This window comes from Triticum aestivum, chromosome 6A (assembly GCF_018294505.1).
Source record: "Triticum aestivum cultivar Chinese Spring chromosome 6A, IWGSC CS RefSeq v2.1, whole genome shotgun sequence".
Taxonomy (NCBI): domain Eukaryota; kingdom Viridiplantae; phylum Streptophyta; class Magnoliopsida; order Poales; family Poaceae; genus Triticum; species Triticum aestivum.
Genome location: NC_057809.1, coordinates 276,269,839 through 276,284,404, shown reverse-complemented (window position 1 = coordinate 276,284,404; position 14,566 = coordinate 276,269,839).

The window sequence follows — 14,566 nt, the reverse complement described above, 5'->3', positions numbered from 1 at the left end:
TATATAGGTAGAGGGAGCTAGGATTGTCCAAATGAGGTGCGGTTTGCGGCCACGCGATCGTGATCAAACGACCTAGGTGATGGAGGGGGTTTAGGTGGGTTTTGGGCCACTTTGGAGGGGTGTTGGGCCTCGATAGGCGGTCTACCAGTAGTAAACCAAGGCCGCATGACAAGTCTCGGTCCAATCCGAAAACTTTTAACACCCGCAGACGAAAAGAGGTAGAAAGGGACACCAGATGACATAGGAGCACCGGATTGCAAAACAGACAACGGGGAAAAAGCTCGGATGCATGAGACGAACATGTATGCAAATGAAATGCACATGCTGACATGATATGCAATGCATGACACACAAGCAATGACAAGGCAACCAACAGAGAATAACTGGAGGACACCTGGCACATTGGTCTCGGGGCGTTACAACACTCCACCACTACGAGAGGATCTCGTCCCGAGATCTAGAATGGCACCGGAGGGAAAAATAAGAGGAAGAGAAGAGGTAAAACTAAGTTGCTTCTTTGAAAAACGAGTGAAACCATGAACCTTGCGAGGTTGAGAAAATTTGAAAGAAAGAATACAACGAAGATGAATAAAGTTGAAAAACCTCCATTAGAAACGAGGAACAAGGAACATCACGAGAACCCTGTAGGTTGAAAGACATGAGAAAAGGGTTGCAATGGACAAGAAGTACATACAAGCGCCTCGGTTGAGACGAGATGTACAAGGAACGGTGAAGATCAACTACGACAACACTCCGATTAGAAATGGAAGGCATAGAATAAGAACTTGACAAAATGAAAGCACTTGGATGAGACTCCGGTTAGAAGAGGAATGATAGACATAACACTCTAGTTAAATGGGTAAGCACGAAAAGAACACGATCCTCACCATTCGAGATGATGAGAGAAAAGAGCAACATCACAATGCCTCCGGAACAAAGAAAGAAAGAAATGAAATGAACAGAGTGAAACGAGATCTTGAGAGAGCACGCTTACAACATATGCTAGAACGGAGTTGTTGGATAACCAACAACGAAAAGAATAAACTTGATATGGTCTTATGGAATACATCTCAAATTATGAGGTTACAATCTGGCACTCACGGGAAGAAGAATTGGATTGAAATGAACAAGGAAACAAGGAAGTATTTCACCGGGAGAATAAATGAAGAACTTGAGTCATTTATAAGCACCATAAATAACAACAATCCTTAGGGAAAGCTTTAGGTGAAATATAACCCAAGATGACTCCAATGACGAGATTGATGGATTTAAAATATCTCATTCCTGAAAACTTGCGAATCATGAAACACGAAAGAAATTGTCAAAATGACATAACACCACCTCAAAAGATATGCGTGAAAGATTTGCACTCCGAATTGCAATATGAAGAATACTTGAGCTCCTTAGAAAAGAATCTTGATGAAAACTTCGAGAAGGAATTAAATCCTTGATGAACCATCATGTAGAACCTCCATAAAGAACTCCGGTAAACAAAAGAATGAACAAACGAAATGAAGGATGAAAAGAATAAGGTTGAATCATTGCAATGATTTAGATGGATCTTCATGACGAAAAAAATTGAGAGAGCTTGGAACTCCAGGAAAAGAAATATGAATCAAATGAAACCGAGAATTTGAAGAGCCTCCGGAATAAGGAATTGAATTCACTCGATGAAATAAGAATAAGAATTACATTATGCTCATCCTTCACCAATTAAATTGATGACAAACAATGGATTTGGCATACTACTTATTCTCGTAGAAAGGATTAAGATAGATATAGCGCAACCTTGAGAAGGTCTTCTACGAACCACTGGTAAAATGGGAAAGAACGAGTGAATTGATACAATAACATATAAAGAAGGATCTTGAACGAACCACCGTAAGAATTGAAAATGAACGAGTAAACGGGTGAATCACCGGTAAGAATTAGCAAATGAACGAAGATACATGAGAGAATTTAGATACAAAAGAATGAAGAGATCATGAACTGATTAGAGGATATTTGATCGATGCACCAGTAAGATTGGAGAATGATAGCTGAAAGCTGAGAATGAATAAACAGAAATGATGGCCTTTGGAGAATCACACTAAAAAGAATCTTGAATAGCTCCGGATGGGAAAAGAATTCTCGCAATCAAATACAATGATGAGGCAATACGCTAGAACCATGAATCTTGAAAATAAAAGAGCAAGATTTAGAGGAACTCTTCTTCGGTCTTCAAATGTGAGAATGACGATGAGAAACACCACCATGAATTGTTGAGACACTCCGGAATGAAGAATGGAAAGGTTGAGCCAACGGTGAAAAGAAATTGAGAGATCTTGGAGAAACACATCTGACTGATGAAAATTCATTCTTACGTCAAACTTTAAAAAGAATTTAGGGTAGCTCCAGGAAAATAGAAGAGTCAGGTAAGATCCTGGGAAAAGACCTGTGGGTTAGGGCCCACTCAAAAGAAAACACCGTTGAATGATTTAAAATATAGATTGCGTCGGTTTAATTAAATGGCTTGAATGAGATAGCAATCTCGAAATAGCTTGAACAGATTGAGAATGGAAACGCGAATCTTCGAGATATCTTCAACACTCCGAAACAATTGAATAGCGAGAAGTAGATGATTAAGAGGTGCACCGGCATGAGAAAGCATTGAAACGAGGAAAGGATATGATCAACAAAGCTTGGCTTGAAACCACCGGAGATGAAAGAATGAAGAATTACGAACTTGAAGCTCCATTAGAATCTTCATGAGAATCACCGGATAAAAACATTGACGGAAAAAACAAAGATACTTCACATCCATAAGATGGATACTTGATTAATAAATCTGAGTCCTTGAATAAAAAGGGTGGGAGGGCAGGAAAACAAAGGCAATTTAGGACGGATGAAGAAAACACCATTGATGAAAACTGAGATTGGATCTTGCAAATGTTGAAATGATCGGATCCACTTGACGAGAAGTGCGCCGGTTGAAAAGAAATTGAAATGACAAACTCGATGATCAAGAAGGATTAGCATCCACAAACAATTATGAGAACACCGCTTAGGGAAGGTTTGGAATCAATACTTGACTTTGAAGCAACTCGAATACCACAACTCAAAACAAAACAAAGGATTGGCTTGCAAAATAAGCCAGAACAAACATATGATAGAGATTTCGTCCGAAGTATTCGTGGTGGGGCCTACACGGGCTCGATCGTACAGCACCATCATGTACAAGGCAGTGCACATGACATACGAAGCGTCCCCGAGTCGGCATAGCCAAGGACTCTTTAAGACACAACGAGACCACTGTAAAACCAATTGTGGATAGGCGGACCACTAGACGTCGAACCCCAATTTCATATCATACATCTGTTGGAAAGATGTCCTAAGATCTACTTGAATTCCCACTTATAAACTCCCGAAACTTTCCGGTTATGCAATCAGGTGTTGGGGATACAGGGGAAGCATAATATCTCACCCAAACTAGCAAATCCTACATCTAGCTGTATCCATCCTTCAACACATAACCAAGAAACCTTCGGAAATCGTTTACCTCAACCTTTGAAAAGCATCCGTTATACAAGTTATGGCAATACTCCCGAACTCCCGCCCCAGTTCTGGGTGGCGTCGAGGTCATCTCACCAACAACTGCATAAAAGAGATTTTCGATGTCGGCGAAACTCAGGTATTCTAGAATCTCAACGATAAAATTGTGACGACAACACCTCGGAGCTCAACTCCCTGGGACACTGCCACAACCCTTTAGTGAAATTTGAGAAGAGAAGAGTCAAAACTGTACGTCAGGATGCCTCACCAGAGTGACGAAGGGACTGGGAAGTAAAAAGAATTCCTAACTCTCCGATATATAATTCCTGACTCAAAACATTTTTCTAGACTCAACAACGCTAGCGATTCGATCAAGTAGGGGGCTCCTAAGGTCGGGGAAGGCTCTAATACCAACTTGTAACGCCCTCGATCCGGCTATTTTTCCCACGTGTCGAAGCATGACTTAGAGGTATAACCGCATTGAAAGCAATGTCGCAAGTGAGGTAATCTTCACAACAACCCATGTAGTAAATAAGGGAAAGATATACATAGTTGGCTTACACTCGCCACTTCACACAAACATGAATAAAGCTTTACATCAACCAGATACACTCAAGGTCCGACTACAGAACCAAAATAAAAGAACACTACCCCAAAAGCTGCACAGATCCCTGATCGTCCCGACTGGGCTCCACTACTGATCAACTGAAACGGAACAACATAATGGACACGATCTTCATCGAGCTCCTCCTTGAGCTTGGTTGCATCATCTGCATGGTATCATCGGCACCTGCAAGCTGGTTTTGGAAGTATCTGTGAGTCACGGGGACTTAGCAATCTCACACCCTCGCGATCAAGACTATTTAATCTTATAGGAAGGGAAAAGGTATGAGGGTGGAGCTGCAGCAAGCGACTAGCATATATGGTTGCTAACATATTCGCAAAAGAGAGCGAGAAGAGAAGGCAAAAGCACGGTCGAACAACTATGATCAAGAAGTGATCCTAGAACAACCTACGTCAAGCATTACTCCAACACCGAGTTCACTTCCCGGACCCCGCCGAGAAGAGACCATCACGGTTACACACGCGGTTGGTGCATTTTAATTAAGGTCAACTTTAGGTTTTCTACAACCGGACATTAACAAATTCCCATCTGCCCATAACTGCGTGCACGGCTTTCGAAAGTTCAAATCCCTGCAGGGGTGTCCCAACTTAGCTCATCACAAGCTCTCACGGTCAACGAAGGATATTCCTTCTCCCAAGACAATCCGATCAGACCCGGCATCACGGTTACAAGACATCCTCGACAATGGTATAACAAGTCCAGCAAGACCGCCCGATGCGCCGACATCCTGATGGGAGCTGCACATATCTCATTCTCAGGGAAACACCGGATGAACACTACGTACAGCTAAAACCAGCCCTCAAGTTTCCCCGAGGTGGGGCCGCAAGTGGCTCTGTTTCGGACCAACACTTAGACAAGCACTGGCCCGGGGGGGTTAAAATAAAGATGACCCTTGGGCTGGCCTAACCCAAGGAAAAAAGAGGCTAGGTGGCGAATGGTAAAACCAAGGTTGGGCCTTGCTGGAGGAGTTTTATTCAAGGCGAACTGTCAAGGGGTTCCCATTATAAGCCAACCGTGTAAGGAACACAAAATCCGGGAACATAACACCGATATGACGAAAACTAGGGCGGCAAGAGTGGAACAAAACACCAAGCATAAGGCCGAGCCTTCCACCCTTTACCAAGTATATAGATGCATTAATTAAATAAGAGATATTGTGATATCCCAACAAAATATCCATGTTCCAACATGAAACAAACTCCAATCTTCACCTGCAACTAACAACGCTATAAGAGGGGCTGAGCAAAGCAGTAACATAGCCAAACAACGGTTTGCTAGGAGAAGGTGGGTTAGAGGCTTGGGTTAAAAATATAGGAGGCATGATAAGCAAGTGGTAGGTATCGCAGCATAGGCATAACAAAAGAGCTAGCAACTAGCAAGCAAAGATAGAAGTGATTTCGAGGGTATGGTCATCTTGCCCGAGCTCCCGCAAGGAAGAAGAACGAGTCCATGAAGAAGACAAACAGACGTAGTTGAACGGGTCCTCACAAACGCGATGTTATCGGAACCAACCCGAAGAAGCAACACCGGAAAGAAGCACACAACATAGTAAACAACCAACACATGAACATGGAATGATATGCGGGATGCGGTATATGATGCATATGCATGATTTGGAAAGGAATGATTCAACCTGGCCTCAACTTGGAAATCCAAGAGTTCCGCTAGAAAGAGGAGTTGCTTTCAGTTGAAATCGATATAAAGATCGCCGGAATCGGATGCACGGTTTGGAAATGGCAAGCAAAACAAATATGGCACCGGTCTGCGATAAACAGCACGAGACCATCTAAATGCATCAAGAACAACATGCTACTGCGCTCAAACATGGCAACAAAATACATGGCAGGGATCCACTCATGATGCTTGACAAAAGATTAACACTGAGCTACGGCTAATTCACTCATTAACAGGTTCAAACAAGAATGGCAAAAGTGCAAAAGATAACATGTTTCAGACTTAGTGAAATTAATAGGATATCAGGAATTTATCATCAGGAAGGAATGTTTAGAGCACGATAACTATATGCTACAGGAACATATCATGGCAAAGCAAGGCATGGCATGAAGCTACTAAACATATATAACAAAAGGCCCTTAGTGATCATAAGCCAAAAGGGATCGGAAAATACAATTGCAAGCATGTGAAGATAGCAAAAACATAAACTGGATCATGGCAAAACAGATAACGAGTAGGCATGTTTACAAGCTCGATGCACTCACCACAAGGCATTGCATGACAAACTAAGCATACACCCAGCAAAGAGACATGGCATAGAAGCTATACATGGCAAGAACAACATCATAGCATGCACGGATCAACAACAACAAGATCGGAAAAATTGCTAAACATGTTAACAATCTGCCAGGAACATTTTATAGCAAAAGTAGAGCTCAATTGACTCAAGCTAGGGTGCTCCATAATTGCAAACAAAGACATGGATGGATAGATCACAACATTATCTACAAAACATCCTTACTGATCATGCTCAAAAGAGGCACGGATCACTAGGAAACAACATGAACATATGGCATAAAGACAATAACAGGACAAGGACTTAGTGAAATTCGAAGTCCCTGAAATCAGCATCATTGAGTAAGCTACTTTGCATGCTTGCTCTAGTCACCACAAAGATCACAAAAATACCTGGCACACACCCCTGTAAAGATGGCATGGCATTCATCAAAACACATGTAGAGCTCAGGATCATAGCATGCACACATTAATCATCGCAAAAAATGACAAAAGGCCATTTGCTGAAACAGATCTGACATAATCATCACATAGCCCTCTTCCAACAGCATTTTTGGCATCAACATGAGCTCAAATGAAAATGATGCAATGAGATGAAATGATGTACTCGTCGAGACGAATATTTTGATATGCTACACGCACGAATCGGAGCCAAGGTTGATGAGTTATGACATGATGAAGGAGGCATAAAAATAGAGCAGATCTGGGACTTGGACAAAAAAATTAGACCTTGGTGAACAGGGTTAACGGGCGCTTGGGACCAATCGGCGATGAGGCAGGCTGGCGTTGGTGGGGTGTTGGGCCTAAGGCGAAGATGGGCCACGGGGAGGCCCACGCAATGCACTGGCGCGGTCCAAGCAGGAGACGGAGGAGGGTCGGGCGCTCCCACTCCTGCCGCGGCGAAAACGGCGGCGGCGCTCCACGAATCCGGCGAAGGGCAGCGCCGTGGTTGGCACAGCTGCGGATCCCGCCGGATCCGGGGCAGAGGGGCCCGTAGGTAGCGGATCCGAGCGGCGGGCTTCAGATCGGGCGTGGGAGAAGCACTAGTAGGCGGCGGCGTGGTTGACCGGCGACGGTGCCGAGCTCGGGCGGAGCGCTCCGGCAAGGGCGGTGACCAGCGGGGGAATCTGCAGACTGTGCAACGGCGGAGCGGTGCAGTGGCACGGCGGCAGAGGGAGGCGAGCGCTCGGGGCGGCGGCGCGGGTGCTCGGGCCCGGGCGGGCCTGCCGTGGGCCTCGCGGGCCGTGTCGGCGGAGGGCGCCGCTAGGACACATGGAGCGCAATGATTGGGCAGCGGGACGACATCGAACATGTCCGGTGTGGGAGAATGTGTCTGGTGGCGCGAGGTAGGAGGAGCTAGGGTTTCATCCGCGAGATTTTTGGGGGAGATGAAAAATATATAGGTAGAGGGAGCTAGGAGTGTCCAAATGAGGTGCGGTTTGCGGCCACGCGATCGTGATCGAACGGCCTAGGTGATGGAGGGGGTTTAGGTGGGTTTTGGGCCACTTTGGAGGGGTGTTGGGCTGCAACACACACAAGGCCTTTTCGGTCCCTCGGTTAACCGTAGGAGTATCAAACGAAGTCCAAATGGCACGAAACTCGACATGCGGTCTACCGGTAGTAAACCATGGCTGCATGACAAGTCTCGGTCCAATCCGAAAACGTTTAACACCCGCACATGAAAAGAGGTAGAAATGGACACCGGATGACATAGGAGCACCGGATTGCAAAACGGACAACGGGGAAAAAGCTCGGATGCATGAGACAAACATGTATGCAAATGAAATGCACATGATGACATGATATGCAATGCATGACACGCAAGCAATGACAAGGCAACCAACAGCGAATAACTGGAGGACACCTGGCACATCGGTCTCGGGGCGTTACAGGATGTCCGGCCGCTATAGAGTCGCCTAGCGTCTGTCTCTCTCTGGTCTTCTTCTGCTTGGTGGTGCCTGATGTCCGGGCTCTTGCCGAATGTCCGACCGCTATAGCTCCGCGGTGACTCCACTTGAGGCACTTCTCGATCCACTTCCGTGTGGACTTGTCCTATGCTTCAAGCATCTCCATGGTCGTCTCCTCGGTTCCTGAGCAGACGTAGTGTCTTTACATTAGGTAGCAACCATGTCTCGTATGAGTGGGAAGGGGAGGTGAGGGAGTCTTGGATTAGGGGGTCTCCAGACAGCCGGACTATATCCTTTGGCCGGACTGTTGGAATATGAAGATACAAGATTGAAGACTTCGTCTCGTGTCCGGATGGGACTCTACTTGGCGTGGAAGGCAAGCTAGGCAATACGGATATGAATATCTCCTCCTTTGTAACCGACCTTGTGTAACCCTAGCCCTTTCCGGTGTCTATATAAACCGGAGGGTTTTAGTCCGTAGGACAACATACAATCATACCAAAGGCTAGCTTCTAGGGTTTAGCCTCTCCGATCTCGTGGTAGATCAACTCTTTTAATACTCATATCATCAAGAATAAATCAAGCAGGACGTAGGTGTAACACCCCGGGTGTAACCTACCTTATTTGTATCCCAACTCTTGCCTTTTCTGGCACTAAGTTATTCTATTTCCTCATTGTCTGGTTTTTGTCTCCGTGTGTTTTGTCTTTGTCATGCATCTCGTATCATGTCATCATGTGCATTGCATTTGCATACGTGTTCGTCTCATGCATCCGAGCATTTTCCCCGTTGTCTGTTTTGCATTCCGGCGCTCCTATGTCCTCCCGTGTCCCTTTCTACCTCTTTTCGTGTGTGGGTGTTAAACGTTTTCGGATTGTACTGAGACTTGTCACGCGGCCTTGGTTTACTACCGGTAGACCGCCTGTCAAATTTCGTGCCATTTGGACTTCGTTTGATACTCCAACGGTTAACCGAGGGACCGAAAAGGCCTCGTGTGTGTTGCAGCCTAACACCCTTCCAAAGTGGCCCAAAACCCATCTAAACCTCCTCCAACATCTAGATCGTTCGATCACGATCGCGTGGCCGCAAACCACACCTCATTTGGAGCTTCCTAGCTCCCTCTACCTCTATAAATAGATCCCCTCCCCGAAATTCCGGATCCAAAACCCCCCTAACGCTAGTCCATCAGCCCCACCGCTGCCGGACAATGTCCGCCACCTAGCGGACACACCGCCACCGCCAATCGCTGCACGCCACCTATCGCCGCCTTCTCTCTCCCACCACCGGCCCGGGCAAGCCTGCTCCGGGCCCTCCTCGATCGACTCCGCCGCCCCGCTCCGGCCAGTCCACCAAGTCCGGCGACGTCCATGCTCCGGCCACCTCCGCCGCCGCCTCTCCTCGACGATTCCGGCGAACCTAGGATCCACCGCCGCTACAGTACCACCAGATCTGGAAAACCCTAGATCCACTCGGTTGACTTTTCCCCCCCGAAACCCTAACTGTTTGCATACTTTGACACATCATAACTTCCTTACCGTGGCTCTGATTCGTGCATGTAGCATATCAAAATGTTCGTCTCGAAGAGTACATCATTTCATCTCATTGCATCATTTTCATTTGAGCTCATCTTGACGCCCGAAATGATGTTGGAAGAGGGCTATGTGATGATAGTTTCAGATCTGTTTCAGCAAATGCACTTTTGTCATTTTTGCCATGATTAATGTGTGCATGCTATGATCCTGAGTTCTACATATGTTTTGAAGAATTCCATGCCATCTTTACAGGGGTGTATGCCATGTATTTTTGTTATCTTTGTGGTGACTAGCACAAGCATGCAAAGTAGTTTACTCAATGATGCTGATTTCAGGGACTTAGAATTTCACTAAGTCCTTGCCCTGTCATTATTTTTATGCCATATGTTCATGTTGTTTCCTAGTGATCTGTGCCTCTTTTGAGCATGATCAGTAAGGATGTTTTGTAGATAATGTTGTGATATATCCTCCATATCTTTGTTTTCAATTATGGAGAACCCTAGCTTGAGTCAATCGAGCTCTACTTTTGCTATAAAATGTTCCTGGCAGATTGTTAACATGTTTAGCAATTTTGCCGAGCTTGTTGTTGTTGATCCATGCATGCTATGATGTTGTTCTAGTCATGTCTAGCTTATATGCTATGTCTACTTGCTGGGTGTATGCTTTGTTTGTCATGTAATGCCTCGTAGTGAGTGCATCTGATGCGGAGCATCCCATGTTCATCCCCATGTACACTCCGACTACTCTCCAAGCCCTAAGAGAACATAAGACGAGACCTCATCTATACCCCATTGGACACAAGGTGAACTCGCTCCTCTTTAAACCATCACTTTCCATACGTGAGACATGGCTACTACCTCAAACATGTGTGCTATGCATGACCAGGAACCAAGAGGAAGACCATGGACAAGAAGGCGAGGACACCAAGCGTGAGGAACGAGAAGAAGAGCTACGGAAGAAGCTCCAGCCACCGGACGACCGGTCGGGACCGGACGTCCGACGCTTGAAGACCCACCAGACGACTGGCCCGGACCGAACGACCGGCAATCCCGCACCCGAGCCAAACGAGCGGACGTCCGACAAGTCCCGGACGTTCAACACACATCAGCGACCGAATGTCCGACCGTCTCCGGAAATTCGGCGCCACGTCAACCGAGCCAAAACGCCGGACATCCGACAAGTACCGGACGACCGGAACCTCGTGAGCCACCGGACGTCCAACAATGAAAGAGTGACCCATCCAATATGTGTATTTGAGGATGACTTAAAGGGAATGAGTTCACCTTTATGAGGATGTAGAAAATGTTGGTGTTGTGCATCATGTACGCCTTCACATGACCAAGGTGTGTCATGACGGTATTGCCTTTTGAATCCTTCAAAATGAAAGAACACGACAAACACTCGAAAAAACAAATGAGGTTAGCGGAGATGCAAAACCTATCATTCATGTGGTAAAATACCCAACAAGTGTATGCATCATGCTCATCATAAGAAAGGACAAGGGAGCATTTCATAGTATGGAGGCAAGTTGTCACACCCTAGCTAGTTCATGCATTAGAGTCTCTTTCATCAGAAACCTGAAATGGGGATGACAGAACCCCCAGCCCCCTCTGAAACCAACTAGGGTTTACTAAAAACTTTTTCACTGAACCTGAAATGCCCTTCTAAAATGCCCATCATTTTTGTCTTGCTTCAGAACCTCTGCCAAAAGTGATGCACATTTTCCTAGGCCATCTAGGGTTTTTGAATTAAATCATAAATATTTGAATTTGGGCATTTAAAATTATATAAAATATTTAAATGCTCAAATGTCTCCAAACTAAAATGTTTCATGTTGGAAATAATCCAACTATGGACCAGGAGTAGTTTGGTGATTTTAGGAGTTGCCTAGGTATTTCTATTAATTCAACAAAGTTGCAGAAGTATTAAAAAAACAGAAAACAGTAAAAATAGAAAAACTTACCTGGCGCCCAGCACCCGGCCCACCTACCGGCCCAGCCCAGCGCCGCTCCAGCGAGCTGCTTGCCGGCCAGGCAGGCAGGCAGGTGCCCGACGGCGACCGCAGCGCGCGCCACGCACCTGCTCGCCGCCTCGCCGCTCCCCTCGCCCGGTGACGTTGTGGATCGCTCCCCCTCTCTTCCCCGAACCCCCCAGACACCCCTCTCCTCTCCAGCTCCTCCCCCTCGCGCCCCCCCAGCCATGGCCGACGCTACGGCCGCCGTGCCTATGTCGTAGCCGCGCTCCCCGCCGCCCGTGCGTCCTCTCGTCGTGTCCAGGAGCTCCGCCGCTGTCCACTTCATCGAGCAAGCCGAGCCCCGAGCGCTCGCAACGCCCGAGTCCACCGCAACGACCTCGCCCGAACCGCCGTCACCGGAGATCCCCTTCAACGCCGTTGTCGCTCCAGTCCGTCCCCGGCCGCACCAAGGGCTTCGTCGAACTCCCCGTGAGCTTAGCCATCTTCCCCTCTCTTCTTTACTTGCTCCCGAGCCGTGTAGCGACCTCCCGGAGCTCAACCGCACCCACCACCGTGGAGCTCGTCGCCGACGTGCTCCCGGTCACCCTCCGACCACTCCACGGTGTCCATCATGCTCACCGCGTCACGTAGCACCTAACTAGCTACTCACCGCACCTCACCGACCCCCCTAGCGACAAGTTCGACTTCGGCCGAACTCCGGTGGCCGCCAAAGTCGTCGCCGGCGCCAACTCCGGCCACCCCGACCCCAACGGACTCCACCAAGAGCTGCGATTCATCCTCAGCTCCACTCCGGTGGTCTCCGCGACCCATTTGGTGGCCGAAACGGCCAAAACCACTTCCGCCGCCGCGTCGGGCTCGCCGGCGGCTAAACGCCGGTGCAGCCGACCAGGGTTTGACCACGGGTGGGCCCTGGTTGACTCCCCTGAGTCAATGACAGGTGGGGCCCAGCCCTGTTAACTAATTAGGATTAGTTTAAATTAATTTTAGTTTAATTAATCACACTGACACGCGGGACCCACTGTCAGGTTTGACCCAGACGTGTCCCGTTGACCTGCTGATGTCACACTGACGTCAGGCTGACGCAGTAATTGATTTTCTGGATTTAATCTAATATAGGAAATTCCAGAATATAGTTTAAATTTCAAAAATTCATAACTTTTAATCTGTAACTCCAAATCAGACAAATTATATATGAAAAATGATCAGAAAAATCCAATCTATCCATCTGTACTATTTTCATGCATGACTAAACAAGTTAACTTGATGTTTAATGCAGAACAAGGAAAAACACCTTAAAGGGCCATGTTTGAGTTTGAAATTTGAATCTTTGGTTCAAATTGGTTCACACCCTTCTGGTCTTAGTTGCATTAGCCCAACACACTCATATTGCCATGTTTCATGCATGCATCATATTGTTGCACATTGTTTGGTGATGGCTGTGTATCGGTGTTCTTTGCGGCAGGTTCTGCCTCCGAGGAGTACCGTGATTACCCTAACGAAGAACCGTATCAGTGCATCGAACCATCAGGCAAGCAACCAACCATTTGATCATATCGATACAATCCCATGTTCTCGCTCCTGCTCTCTTTTACTGCATTAAGACAACGCGTTTCAAACTGCTGTGTGTTATGGTAGTTGAACCCATTTCCTCTGCATGACCTGTCATTGCCACAGTAACTAGATGAAACCCACTAGCATGTGTAGGAGTTGTTTGAGCCATATGTATGTGTTGTTCCTACCTTGCTATGCCTGCTATGCTTAGAGTCGTGTCAGGTCTGGTTCATCTGGGTGATGGACTAGAGTGAAATGATTATGTCGGTAATGAAAGTGGTGTGGTGAACATGATTTGGTAAAGGTATCGATGAGAGGCCATGTAGGAGTACATGGTGGGTTGTTTCATTGAAGCCGACCTTAAGCACTGAGATCTGTATGTGTGATTTAAGATTCAACTACTACCATGCATTGGGCCTGAAACCAATGGACCCTCTCGACTTCTTATTCACCCTAGTTCTCTGTCCAGGAGTTGCAAGTAGTTTCTAGTGTTTGTAGCCTACTGGAGGCCGTGGACAGCGCTGACCGTAGGGGTGGGCTGTGATGCGGTAGGTACGTGGCACGGTGTACCGAATACCCGTTAGGTATCTCGGGAACCCTGTTCACATCGTTTGGGGCTGTGAGCGAAACCTCGGCTGGATCTCCTCATAGATGGAACCCGAATAGGCGACAAACCTGGACTAGAGACTTAGGTGATTAGGTAGGTCGTGGCCGACACCCACGTTGGGCTTCCGCTTGAAGGTTGCCGAGTACATGTCGTGTAAACGACGGTAAGTGGTGAGAGCGTGTATGAAGAAGTACACCCCTGCAGGGTTATCATGATCTATTCGAATAGCCGCGTCCGCGGTAAAGGACTACTTGGTTGCCTATACAGTTCATAGACAAGTAAATGGAAACTACTAAAAGCCTCAAGATAAGTGTGAGTGCCGAGGATGGCTCTTCCGTAGGAAGACGGAGGTGGATCCTCGGTAGTGTATTGAAGTGGTGAGTAGTGGACTCGTGTGCGCAAAAATCATTTCAAGTTGGAGTCTCGTAGGATAGCCTAGCCAAGAGTCAAAGCTGGCTTGCTGCAATAACTCCACCAACCCTTCTTGATAATGTGCATGTATGTAGGATCTGATGTAAGTCTTGCTGAGTACCTTTGTACTCATGTTGCTATAATTTACATTTTACAGAAGACGCTGCAACCCCTTCTGA